This window comes from Bufo bufo, chromosome 2, assembly GCF_905171765.1.
Source record: "Bufo bufo chromosome 2, aBufBuf1.1, whole genome shotgun sequence".
Classification (NCBI taxonomy): domain Eukaryota; kingdom Metazoa; phylum Chordata; class Amphibia; order Anura; family Bufonidae; genus Bufo; species Bufo bufo.
In genome coordinates, this window is record NC_053390.1 from 297,463,431 (window position 1) to 297,475,107 (window position 11,677).

Here is an 11,677-nt window from a genome sequence, read left to right on the forward strand (position 1 = left end):
ATCTATCCTTCAGTCTATCTATCTATCTATCCTTCAGTGTATCTATCTATCCCATAAAATGTACCGGTATATAAAGATATTTTGTATAATAATATTGAGGTTTTTAGTAAGAGAAACGCTTCCACTGGGTGTAGTTAAAGGGGTATTCCGGTTATGTAAAGTTATCCTCTATCTACAGGATAGGAATAACTATTAGATCAGTTCCACTGATCACGAAAACAGAGACCCTGTACCCGGTGGAGGCCCCCCGAAATAAATCGGCTGTTGGGCATACGTGTGACCGATCAATTCATTTTTATAGGAATTCCAGAGATAGCGGACAGCTCTTGTGTATCTCTGGAACTCCCATAGAAATGAATGGAGTGGCTGCACACAGGCTCAATTGACCGCTCGGTGCATTTCGGGGGGCGGCCCCAGGATACAGGGTCCCCATTCTCGTGATCGGTGTGGGTCCCAGCAGTAAGACCGCCACCGATCTAACAGTTATCCCCTATCCTATGGACAGGGGATAACTTTCCATAACTGGTAAGGTTTCTTCCTCTCATACAGCTGGTCCTCAGTTCAAGGACACAGCAGGGACAATCTGGAAGAAAATAGAGTGCAGGGCTCCTTATAGTGTCCCAGTGGCCCCATGGTAACAGCTTCTTCTGACTTTGAGCCCTCCTTGGAGAATGTGCACCTCATCTTCAGTCATTTACAGTAGGACACCCCACCATTAATACCTGAGGTTTCACATAAAACCATAGTTACACAGTTCTGACAATTGGACGGCTCCAAAGCATTTGTGATCTGAAATATCCTAAAGATCCGCAGTTTCAGGGAGGGTTAGATGCTGCTTCATCTTGTGCCATATGGAAATGTGCTGGATTTGCTTGAACGTGTTCCAAGTGGATGTAGATATGCCTGACCTACAACGCGTGGTCCTGCAAGCTCCCCTAGCTCTCGTCTGATCCCGGATATATTCAGGCTGTGTCCAGTGGTATTATACTGCTAATGAGATCTGGACGCCTACTCTCCCCCGTCACTAATGAGAGGCTTCTGCATGGCATTGCTGGAGGACTTTCATCATGGTTATTGAACCATTCCCAGGACCAGCATATCCCTTGCGGCGGAGCTGTCACAGTACACTTTCAACACATGGCCTTCATTGCGGAATTATTTTAATATTTCAAATGCGTTTATTGGCATTATTTTTATATTCCGCTGACAAGCAATTAAATGAGATGGTGGAGGCACACTTACCGAATCAGTCCAGAACTAGACTTCATTACAACACTGCCCGTGTACCGCCGAAGCCAGTGCTATAAATGAAGCAGGAATGAGCTGACACCATTATGTCACTACAGTGCCTGATCATTGTAGTAGGGTTTAACCGTAGAAGTGCCGCAGAGTTTCCTGCATCCTTACTATTTTACCCTGCGCGCCATTCATACTGTGCTGCACAAGCCACCCTTCAGCATCAAATAGCTAAAGACAGGTAAAGCTTCGGGCTGGCAGCAAAACCCATTCATAGGAGGTGGCACCTCCTGCATCACCCACAATGGTCCTAATGCTTCACGTCTTCATGACTTGTCATTTGGCTTTACGAGGAGAATGTAATCTTTAGTTTTTGACCCAAAACACTTTTAGTATTTTCGTGAAAGCTGCAGGTGGCACAAAATACTGTAGTGAAGTTCACTAATGATTAAAGCGTCCATCCGATGGTCCTCATAGATGGGATTCAGTTTCCAGAGAGCCAACCATAACTGTTCAAGATGTCAGGCTAGAAAGGAAAACAGGCATGCCCTAATTAAAATGGGTATTCCAGTGCCATAATCCTAAAGAAGAATATATATTTTTTAAGTCTCTGGGACGTTAGAAAGGTACTTTATGTAAATTGTAGTAAATGCAATCTTTTTACAGGTGGCTGTAGTTGTGAGTTATCTGCTCCCTTCTGATCCTCAGCTGTGTCATGTGACCGACACTGAGTCTCCAGCAGGACAGAAAGTCAGTTTCTTTATTCATTCCTATAAGGCTGTCCTAGGGGGCCCTGTTCTCTAGATAGGAGTGGGTCCCAGAGGTGGGACCCGCACCTGTCTCACATTGGTTGCATTTCTTAGCAATACGTTGACCATGTCCTAGATGGGCCATCCCCTTTAAAGTGGTTATCCGAGACTAACAAATGCCCCCCATATGCTGGGCTCCTCACACTGAATCTACTTACCTCGCTCCCTGCACCGCTCCTTACAGGACTTTTTCTCCTGTCTAAGATAACGGATCTCTGACGGAAGTGACAAAAACGGATGCTAAGTAAGCTCAATGGACTCTCAAAATAAATGATCCATTTTCTTTTTTTTTTCTGTTCTCACGGATCAGAAGAACGGAAAGAAAACGCAATGTAATCGCGGCCTTAAAGGGAACCTGTCACCGGGATTTTGGGTATAGAGCTGAGGACATGGGTTGCTAGCTGGCCGCTAGCACATCCGCAATACCCAGTCCCCATAGCTCTGTGTGCTTTTATTGTGTATAAAAACCGATTTGATACATATGCAAATGAACCTGAGATGAGTCAGAGCTTGAAAATATGACTCTTCTCTGGTCACACAAGTAAGATATGACTCTTTTATGTTAATTTGCATATGTATCAAATCGTTTTTTGACACAATAAAAGCACACAGAGCTATGGGGACTGGGTATTGCGGATGTGCTAGCGGCCATCTAGCAGCCCATGTCCTCAGATCTATACACAAAATCCCGGTGACAGGTTTCCTTTAATATGGTTGACTTTGGTAGTGGTCATACATTATCATCGGAAATACACCGTTTGCCGCGGAATCCGTTAAGCAGTTTACGTGGAAAATATGCTAAATGCTTGTAAAATTAATTGTGGGAACACAAGCAGCAGATTTGTTGCAGAGGTTTCTGCAAATGTCCCATTGATCTGAATGGGGCTTGCAGAAATCCATGTGCTAGCTGCCGAAAACCCCCCTTCAGATGAATGATACCTATTTTAAGTCGCAGAAATGTCTTCAGTGAATTTGCTGCCTGTGAACTCGCCCTGAGGGTATGTTCAAGTAGCTGAGTTCAAACATGGCAGATTAGCATTGTGGTTTCTACATCAAGTCATCTAGAACGTCTCAGTCACATGTAGTTGAGAAAACCATAACGTGGAGAATCGATTTCAGATCCGCAGAGCAACAGTTATGTCACCATAAATGCAGTAGTAACCCAGGCCACCTATGGGGGACGGATTAAATTGGGTTCCGCAATACACGGTCATGTGCACGAGCCCTTAGTAAGCAATTGTAGTTACCATGAAATAATTCTGGAACATCTATTCTTAGAACTGTGTTGTTCCTCTGTTATTCCTATTAGAAATGTATTACATTTCAATTCGCCTTGTCAAGGGGCGTGTACCTACACTGCACTGATTGGACAGTGTCACACTATATAGCCCCCCCCCCCCCCCCCCCCCCCATTAGTAAACCCCAGTGATGAATTGATTGATACATTTCCAGTAGGTATAACAGTGGAATAGCTCAACACTGACTTTTAATGACCAGTTTTATTATGGGGAATACAATTCTTTACTAAAACCAACGTGCCAAGGGCTCTCTTTAAATCCATAAGAGCACTGTATGTTATAAGTATCCAATAGTGCTGTGAATTCTGTAAACTGACGCATTCAGAAAAGCTAGAGATGCACTAAACACTCACTAACTACAAAACTGGGTCTCTAAACGATGCAAAAAATGAAAAAGCCTAGCGTGTCAGATATGTTTACTCTGAATCACAGTCTCTCCCAATCGATACCCCGCAATGTGGGTTCCTGAATCCTAGGAAACGACCATGTTTGTACAAGGTCTGGTTATCCAAAGTTATCAGCAAAGATATAGCTCTTCATATATGATGTCACAGAGTGCAGTGGGGCACAAAGAGAGACTACAAAGTCTAAAACGTGCCAGGCTGATGCTGAGTGAGAACGGGAGCGTCTTTACGCTATCTAGTCTGTGGGGGGAATTTGTCACCCCCTTTGCACCAGTTTTTGTTGCCCTCTATTTTTGCTCAAATTGTACAACTTTTTGTGCTTTTGCACCACTCCGCTTTTGAAAAGTGGGCATGTTTAGCCGTGTTAATTAGTGCAACTTCTTAAAAAGGCGCGGTCTGACTTTGGTGGCGGAGAGAAGGGTTGAGTATAAATTCTTCAGTTATTTAACCATATGTACAAGGGCAGCCTGATTTAAAGGGGTTATCCCATGACTAATTTAAAAATAATAATCATATAGTACATGACAGTCTGTTTCTAACAAAGCTAGAACCAGCCCTGTACCTCACATGGATCCAGAGATCTCACCAGTCATTGCTATGTTAGATTTATATCAAGCTCAATTTCTGCTGCAGCTAAGGGGGCGTGTCCATGTTCTCCCTATCACAGATCAGGAGGCAGTTGAAGGATGACACTGAGCATGTGCGGCCATCTCAATGAGCAGGACAAAGAAATAAGAAAAAACATACAGCAGGTGGCGCTATACAGATACATTTTATTGAATAGCTCAGTGGCTATGCTAAATTTTTAATTACATGCAATTTAAAAAAAATTCTGATCCAGGTTCTGGTTTAACCACTTCACATCCGGTCCATTTGCCCCCTTCCTGACCAGGCCTAATTTTGCTAATCTGACATATGTCACTTTATGTGGTAATAGCTTTGGAACGCTTTTACTTATCCAAGCCATTCAGAGATTGTTTTCTCGTGACACATTGTACTTCATGATAGTCATAAATTTGAGTCAATATATTTCACCTTTATTTATTTAAAAAATCCCAAATTTACCCAAAATTTTGAAAAATTAGCAATTTTCTAAATTTCAATTTCTCTGCTTTTAAAACGGAAAGTGATACCTCATAAAATATTTATTACTTAACATTCCCCATATGTCTACTTTATGTTGGCATCATTTTTTAAATGTCAAAATTGCCAAAACCTACGTTTTAAGGACCAGTTCAGGTCTGAAGTTACTTTGTGGGGCTTACATAGTTGATACCCCCCATAAATGACCCCATAGTAGAAACTACACCCCTCAAGTTACTTAAAACTGATTTTACTAACTTTGTTAACCCTTTTGGTGTTCCACAAGAATTAACGGAAAATGGAGATTTTTTAATTTCACTTTTTTGGCAGATTTTCAATTTTAATCCATTTTTTTCTTTAACACATCGAGGGTTAACAGCCAAACAAAACTCTATATTTATTACCCTGATTCTGCGGTTTACAGTAGGTATAACAGTGGAATAGCTCCCACCCCACATGTGGTCGTAAACGGATGTAAGGGCACACGACAGGGCGCAGAAGAAAAGGAGCGCCATATGGTTTTTGGAAGGCAGATTTTGCTGAAATGGTTTTTAGATGCCATGTCCATTTAAGGCCCCCCTGATGCACCCTTAAAAGTAGAAACTCCCAAAAAGTGACCCCATTATGGAAACTAGGGTATAAGGTGCCAGTTTTATTGGTACTATTTTGGGGTACATATGATTTTTAATTGCTCTATATTACGTTTTTTGTGAGGCAAGGTAACCCAAAAATGGCTGTTTTGGCTCTGTTTTTATTTTTTACAACATTCATCTGACATGCTAGATCATGTGCTATTTTTATAGAGCAGGTTGTTACGGCCGCAATGATATCATATATGTCTACTTTCTTTGTTTCAGTTGTACATAATAAAGCATTTTTGAAAATAATTGTTTTTGTGTCTCCATTTTATGAACGCCATATTTTTTTTATTTTTATGCCGACAAGACGTGCAGGGGCTCGTTTTTTGCAGGAAGAGTTGACGTTTTTATTCGTACCATTTTAGATTTTTTTTATCATTCATTATAACACTTTATGGGGCAAGGTGACCAAAAAATTGGTTGTTTTAGCACAGTTTTTATTTATTTATTTTTACAGCGTTCAGGGGTTAGGTCATGTGACATTTTTATATAGAAGAACCTTACGGATGTGGCGTTACCTAATATGTATACTTTTTCTTATTTATTTAAGTTTTACACAATAATAGCATTTTTGAAATAAAAAAAATGATGTTTTAGTGTCTCCATAGTCTGAGAGCCATAGCTTTTTTATTTTTTGACCAATTGTCTTAGTTAGGGTCTCATTTTTTGCAGGATGAGGTGACAGTTTTATTGGTACTATTTTGGGGAACATATGCCTTTTTGATCGCTTGGTGTTGTACTTTATGTGATGTTAGGTAACAAAAAATAGCTTTTTTGGCACAGTTTTTATTTTTATTTTTTACAGTGTTCACCTGAGGGGTAAGGTCATGTGATATTTTTATACAGCTGGTTGTTACGGACACGGCGATACCTAATATGTCTACTTTTTTTATTTATTTCACTTTAACACAATAATAATATTTTTGAAACAAAAAAAAGATGTTTTAATGTGTCCATGTTCTGAGAGCTATCGTTTTTTTTAACTTTTTTAGAGATTCTCTTATGTAGGGGCTCATTTTTTGCGGGATGAGGTGATGGTTTTATTGGTACCATTTTGTGGGACACACACCTTTTTGATCACTTGGTGTTGCACTTTTTGTGATGTAAGGTGCCAAAAATTGCTTTTTTTGACACAGTTTTTTTTTTTTTTTAAATGGTGTTTATTGGACTGGGTGGATCATGTGAAAAGTTTATATAGACGACCGTCACGGACGCGGCAATACTAAATATGTCTATTTTATTAATTTAAAAAATATATATTAATTCCTTACTTGGGTAATTTATTTATTTTTTTACATGTGAAACCTTTTTTTATTTTAACACTTTATTTTATTATTTTTTATTTTACACTTTGCGTCTTTCATAAGGTCATACAAGACCTTTGGGAGATATTTAACTTCACTTTTTCCCCCCCCACTATTGATTTCTCCTGTAACTGGGGCTGACATAGTAGCCTCAGTTACAGGGGACATACACCCCCCAGAGAGGCTGTACAGCAGTATACTGCGCTGTACAGCCTCAATGCAGGGCTGATCGAGGTCTGTAGAAGACCAGACAGCTCCTGCACTCTCCCGCTATGCGCTTCCTGATCTGTACACACAGCGATCTAGAAGGCAGGGACACCTGGGAATTGTCCCTGCCTTCTCTCTGGGTTGCCCTGCTGTCACTGACAGCAGGCAACCCACTCTGCAGCTGCACGATTAGCGTGCAGCTGCCATCTCTGAATGGACGTTCAGAAACGTCCATTAAGAGATAGAGATCCACCTCCCGGACGCAGGAGGAGCTGAGCAGATTGATATATATATATAGTCTGATATGAAAAGTTTTAGTAAAAACTTTAATTTATACATTTAAATGACATTCTGGGCTTTGAAGCCAAGGAGGCGGTCCTATCAGTGGTGGACGGGCTTCCCTCTATGACTGTGAATAAAGAGATAGTCGTCAATCACTGATAGGACCGCCTCCTGGACTTCATAAATGGGTAAATTACAAGTTTTACTGAATATTTTCCCATAAAACTGTATATCAAACCGCTCAGCTCTCCTTGCTCTGTAAAATACTGCCTATAGCTTACACAACTATTTTCATGGTGACAGGTCCCCTTTAATGCGGACAACCCCTTTAATAAATGTGGTGGATGGCCTCTGAGCCAGAAATCTGCCTCTCATTGAATTCTGGCACCTTTCCAATAGCAGACCTACCCCATCCTCTCTTCACATGACCTTGAACCAGGCCCTTGTGTTCGCTTTCTCTAATGCAAGCGTGTCTCCACGTCTTTATCTTTGACAAGAACCATTAAATTAGCACATGTATGACACATAACACTGTGAAACCGAGCCGAGGAACCTAAACACAATGTGAATCATTTACAGCGCGTCCTGTAAAAAGACAGCACGGTCTAGGAAATGACAGCCACTACCTGCACTGTGGGATCTGATGTCTCCATGTATCATGTAACCCATCATTTAGCTCCTTGTTCAATTTCACACACAGCACCAGATTCTTTCCGCTACTTCCAAGGTAATTCTGTCTGCTAACCCACTTTCCAGCTCTTCTATCATCTGCTGTCCTACTTTCTTTGGAAAGAGAAGCTTATGAATGCTTCCACACCATATCGTGGACAATAATCTTTAGCATTTAATTTTCTGCCCCTCGAGTTTAAAATCAATAACGTTTTCATATTTACCACCCTTTCTCAGCAAACATAAGGCATTCAGATTTTCCATGATGTTTTATTTTATAGACATTCAGTCGACAGTTTATGGTGGCGGCCAGACAAAAATTGAACACACTGGATTTCACCTGCCACATACTATAGCTCTCCTCTGGATAAGCGGCGCCTGATGCATCTGGCAGCTACATATCTACCCTCTCTATGGAAACATCACATGGATTTGGCTGAGGTCGGCTTTCAGGATGGAGTAGTTAGTTGCCTGGTCATTCGGGTGACCAGCTAAAGATACAACACATAGACAGATACAGCAAGCAGTGGTTTGTAGGACACACCAGCATATAAAGGCCTTTTATATGGGGCATGAATCACCCCCCTGTTGTCAGCACGTCCCCTCGTGTAAACTGCCTATCATATAGACTCTATGGTGGGGGGGGGGGGGGGACGTTGACAATCCATTAAAAAAAATCCAAATTACTGTGTAACATAAGTGCAGTAATTGAGCACCGATGGACTTGCTATATCATCGATCGGGGGTTGTTACAGTTAATTTGCTGCCACTGTTCAAGGACCCATATACCATAATAATTTCCTAGGAAAACAGTCTCACCAGAGATATTTGTTGCATTATTTTCTCAGTCCTAAAAGGTTTCAAACTGCTTTTCAGCAAATGACAGAAACAAGAAGAAAGCTATGAAGAGGTTTTGGTCACTGGGTGACACACTGAAGCTTTTGCAATACTCAGGTAGACAATACAAAGACAATTAGATGCCTCATGTTGGAGGTATTCCTGGTCCACCTTGAGACATTCTTATACATATGTTGCATGGCCGGGACAAGAACAACAAAATGCACTTTAGAGCATCGGTGATCAACTCATATGACCAGCCCCGATGACAAGAATCTAATATAAAAAGTATGACTCCATTGCTTTACTAGTGATTCAGTCCTGTAGCTCCCTAGTTAGTAACTTGCAGAGTGAAGCCACAAACAGAGCAGCACTGAAGAGCCGGGAGTAATCTCTACCGAGAAACCCGTAGGTTCACACAGGTTTCACCACCTATCTTGCTTCACCTTCAGAACTCATATACTGTCTTATCCTGCCCTCACGTCCTGTTATTTTCATACCTTATATTTATATAGCACCAACATATACCAAATACCTTCCAGCCAGCGAGATAAAACAACCTACGAAACTCAACTGAAAGGAACAACGAAACAAAAGACCATGCCGATCCTGGTTGCAAGAGCTCACAATCTTATTCGATTTCCTCAAGGAAGTTTTATGTACGGCAGGAACTAATCCATTGTCATCCTAGAAAACACAGTCCAGAGCCCCCAAATCAATCATCATTCCCTCAAACACCACAGAGTTCCCAGCACCTTCTCACCAGTTAGGATCTGCCAGTCCTTGTCCTCCCAGCATCAGCTTGGCCCCCTCTCACACCAGCTAGATAATGCTTTTCTTTCGCCTTCCCTCTCTTCGAGATTGCCTCCAGGTTGCCTCAAAACTGAATCTTCAAAGCTCAGAGTCCCTCCCTAATCCTCATCCCTCCTTCTGCCTTACTAAACCTTCTCTCTCACATTGCTCTGGGTGGCAACTCTCTTTTCCTTTCCTGTAGGTCTCTTAATGTTGTCTGTATGTCTCAGTTTGTGTGTCCCTGTCAGTCTCTTTGTCTCCCTTCCCTTCCTTGCCTTGCCTGCCCCCCCCCTTTCCCTTCCACAGCTAATTAGTTGTCATTAGCAGAGTTTATTAGTATTTTCCATCTTTGTTTCTTGTTGTCTGATGCCTGACCCACCCTGCGGTTTCCTGTGTATCCTTTAACTCTTCCTGCTGTGCTTCTGAGTCCTGGAGAACACTCCTAATATTCCAGGTCTAATCCAATGCAATCAGGGCTCGGCTGAAGTACCTCCATCGCGTTTCAAGTCCAATCTGCTACTTGTGTGCTGACAGGCGCCTTCCTCCTGTCTCATATCACAGTCTATCTATTCCAGCGCGGAATGATGCCTTTATCCTGCCCAGCACTTTCTATGCTAAGCACCTTTGCAGACCTTTTGCACTAATTCTAGTGAATATCTTCTGCACTTTTATCATACTTATTTCTACTAGCCTTTTTTTTTTCTCCCGTTGTACTAACCTCAGCTCAAAAACACTCTGCTAGTCTACCCCCAGTCCAAGAGCTGGACACAGCTAAGCATTGGCATAGCAAAACACAAAAGCACAAATAATAATTATATTGTTTTGTCAGCACACAATGTCAGCGGATGTGCTACAGCTGGCATGACAGGATGCCCAGTGACGCCAGTCATGTAATACCAGTAAGAAAGTCTGCTAATTGCCTGCAAAAGTGGCCAAGGGATGGTGTTGTGCCTTTTTGTTTCCTGGCATGGAAAGAGTTATACCAAGGACATTGGTAAAGTGCAATGAAGCTAAATCTGTGTAGTCATGTGCTTCAAAGTCATTAAGGTGTGATACTGTGCAGGCTCCTCAATAGGAATCCATAATTATCTTGCTATCTGGGGCATTTGATTCCATTTTAATTAGATGTCATGAAAAGCAGAAGACATAAAGGCAGACAAGAAAGCACAGATGCTTAGCCGAGGGAAAGCAGAGAGACAGGTAAGAAGAGGCGGGTGAACGGAGAAGCCTAGGTAAAACATTGTGGATCAGAACAAATGCCTCACAAGAGATAGGAAAGAGACAGACATGAGTGCTGAGAACTTCAAAGACGTGTATGAGCATGGGCTAGAGCGTACAGGCAGAGGTGCGAGCTGATGATTACAAGCATCTACTGAAGAGACAATGGCAGAGCGCCACAAGATGCAGCCAATTTATCTCTGCTGATTTATAATTCCAGATTCATTTGGATATAAGCCCAAAGGAGAATGACATGAGCTCCTTGTCACCTCCCTCCTATTCACCGCTCCTTCTTGTCTCTGCTGGCCCATCCACTCTTTCCACAACTATTTGCACTTGACAATGTCTGTCTGCCTGCCTCCTTTATCCTTCACACGTCTTGAGCGCCTTCTGTGTACCCAGTCTTATTTTTAGGTCTTATTTCCTCCCCTTCAGACCCTGCCGAGTTCTATTTTGTTCTGGATTATTTTATTTTATAATTACCTGGAGAGTAGGACTATTCTTCACTCTTCGCCATCTCTCTCTCCAGGTTTCCTGCTCGCAGTCTCACCTACGCAGGACGGAAAGAGTCAGCCTGGATTCAGAACTTTACGTGAGGGTGTCAGAAAAATCATCTGCTCTCTACCTGACAGCCAGAGGCCTATGGAATGAGGTAAAACCAGTCGCTGCTTTAGAGAAGACAAACTATAGCGCCTCTCTGGTATCTATTTTTAACCCTTTGTCAGATAAAAAGAATTCATGAAAAGGTCAGCAGTTGTGGTGAGGCAACAAGGAACTGGGAGTGTTGGGTTACCAGAGATTACAGGAGAAGCTGCTTCAGTGATGAAGAGGTTGTCGGTGAGCGCAGTCAACTCCGTTCTATCTGCAGTTACCTTGAAAAATGGATCCTGTGTACAAACA

At 42.0% G+C, this 11,677-nt stretch overlaps 1 protein-coding gene across 4 annotated transcripts in view; it reads right to left on the minus strand.

Annotated features, from left to right (window-relative positions):
- The window catches only part of ADCY4 (adenylate cyclase 4), a 96,336-nt gene extending 84,998 nt beyond the window's left edge, over positions 1 to 11,338 (minus strand). Inside the window, exon 1 of one of the 4 annotated variants that reach the window (XM_040416781.1) lies at positions 11,261 to 11,338. The gene's annotated coding sequence lies outside the window, so the exon portion shown is untranslated. Of the gene's footprint in view, positions 1 to 9,522; positions 9,736 to 9,938; positions 10,042 to 11,260 lie in introns of those variants that run through there. The other 3 variants (XM_040416783.1, XM_040416778.1, XM_040416779.1) reach the window with 3 other exon arrangements.
- Positions 11,339 to 11,677: the final 339 nt, after the last annotated feature.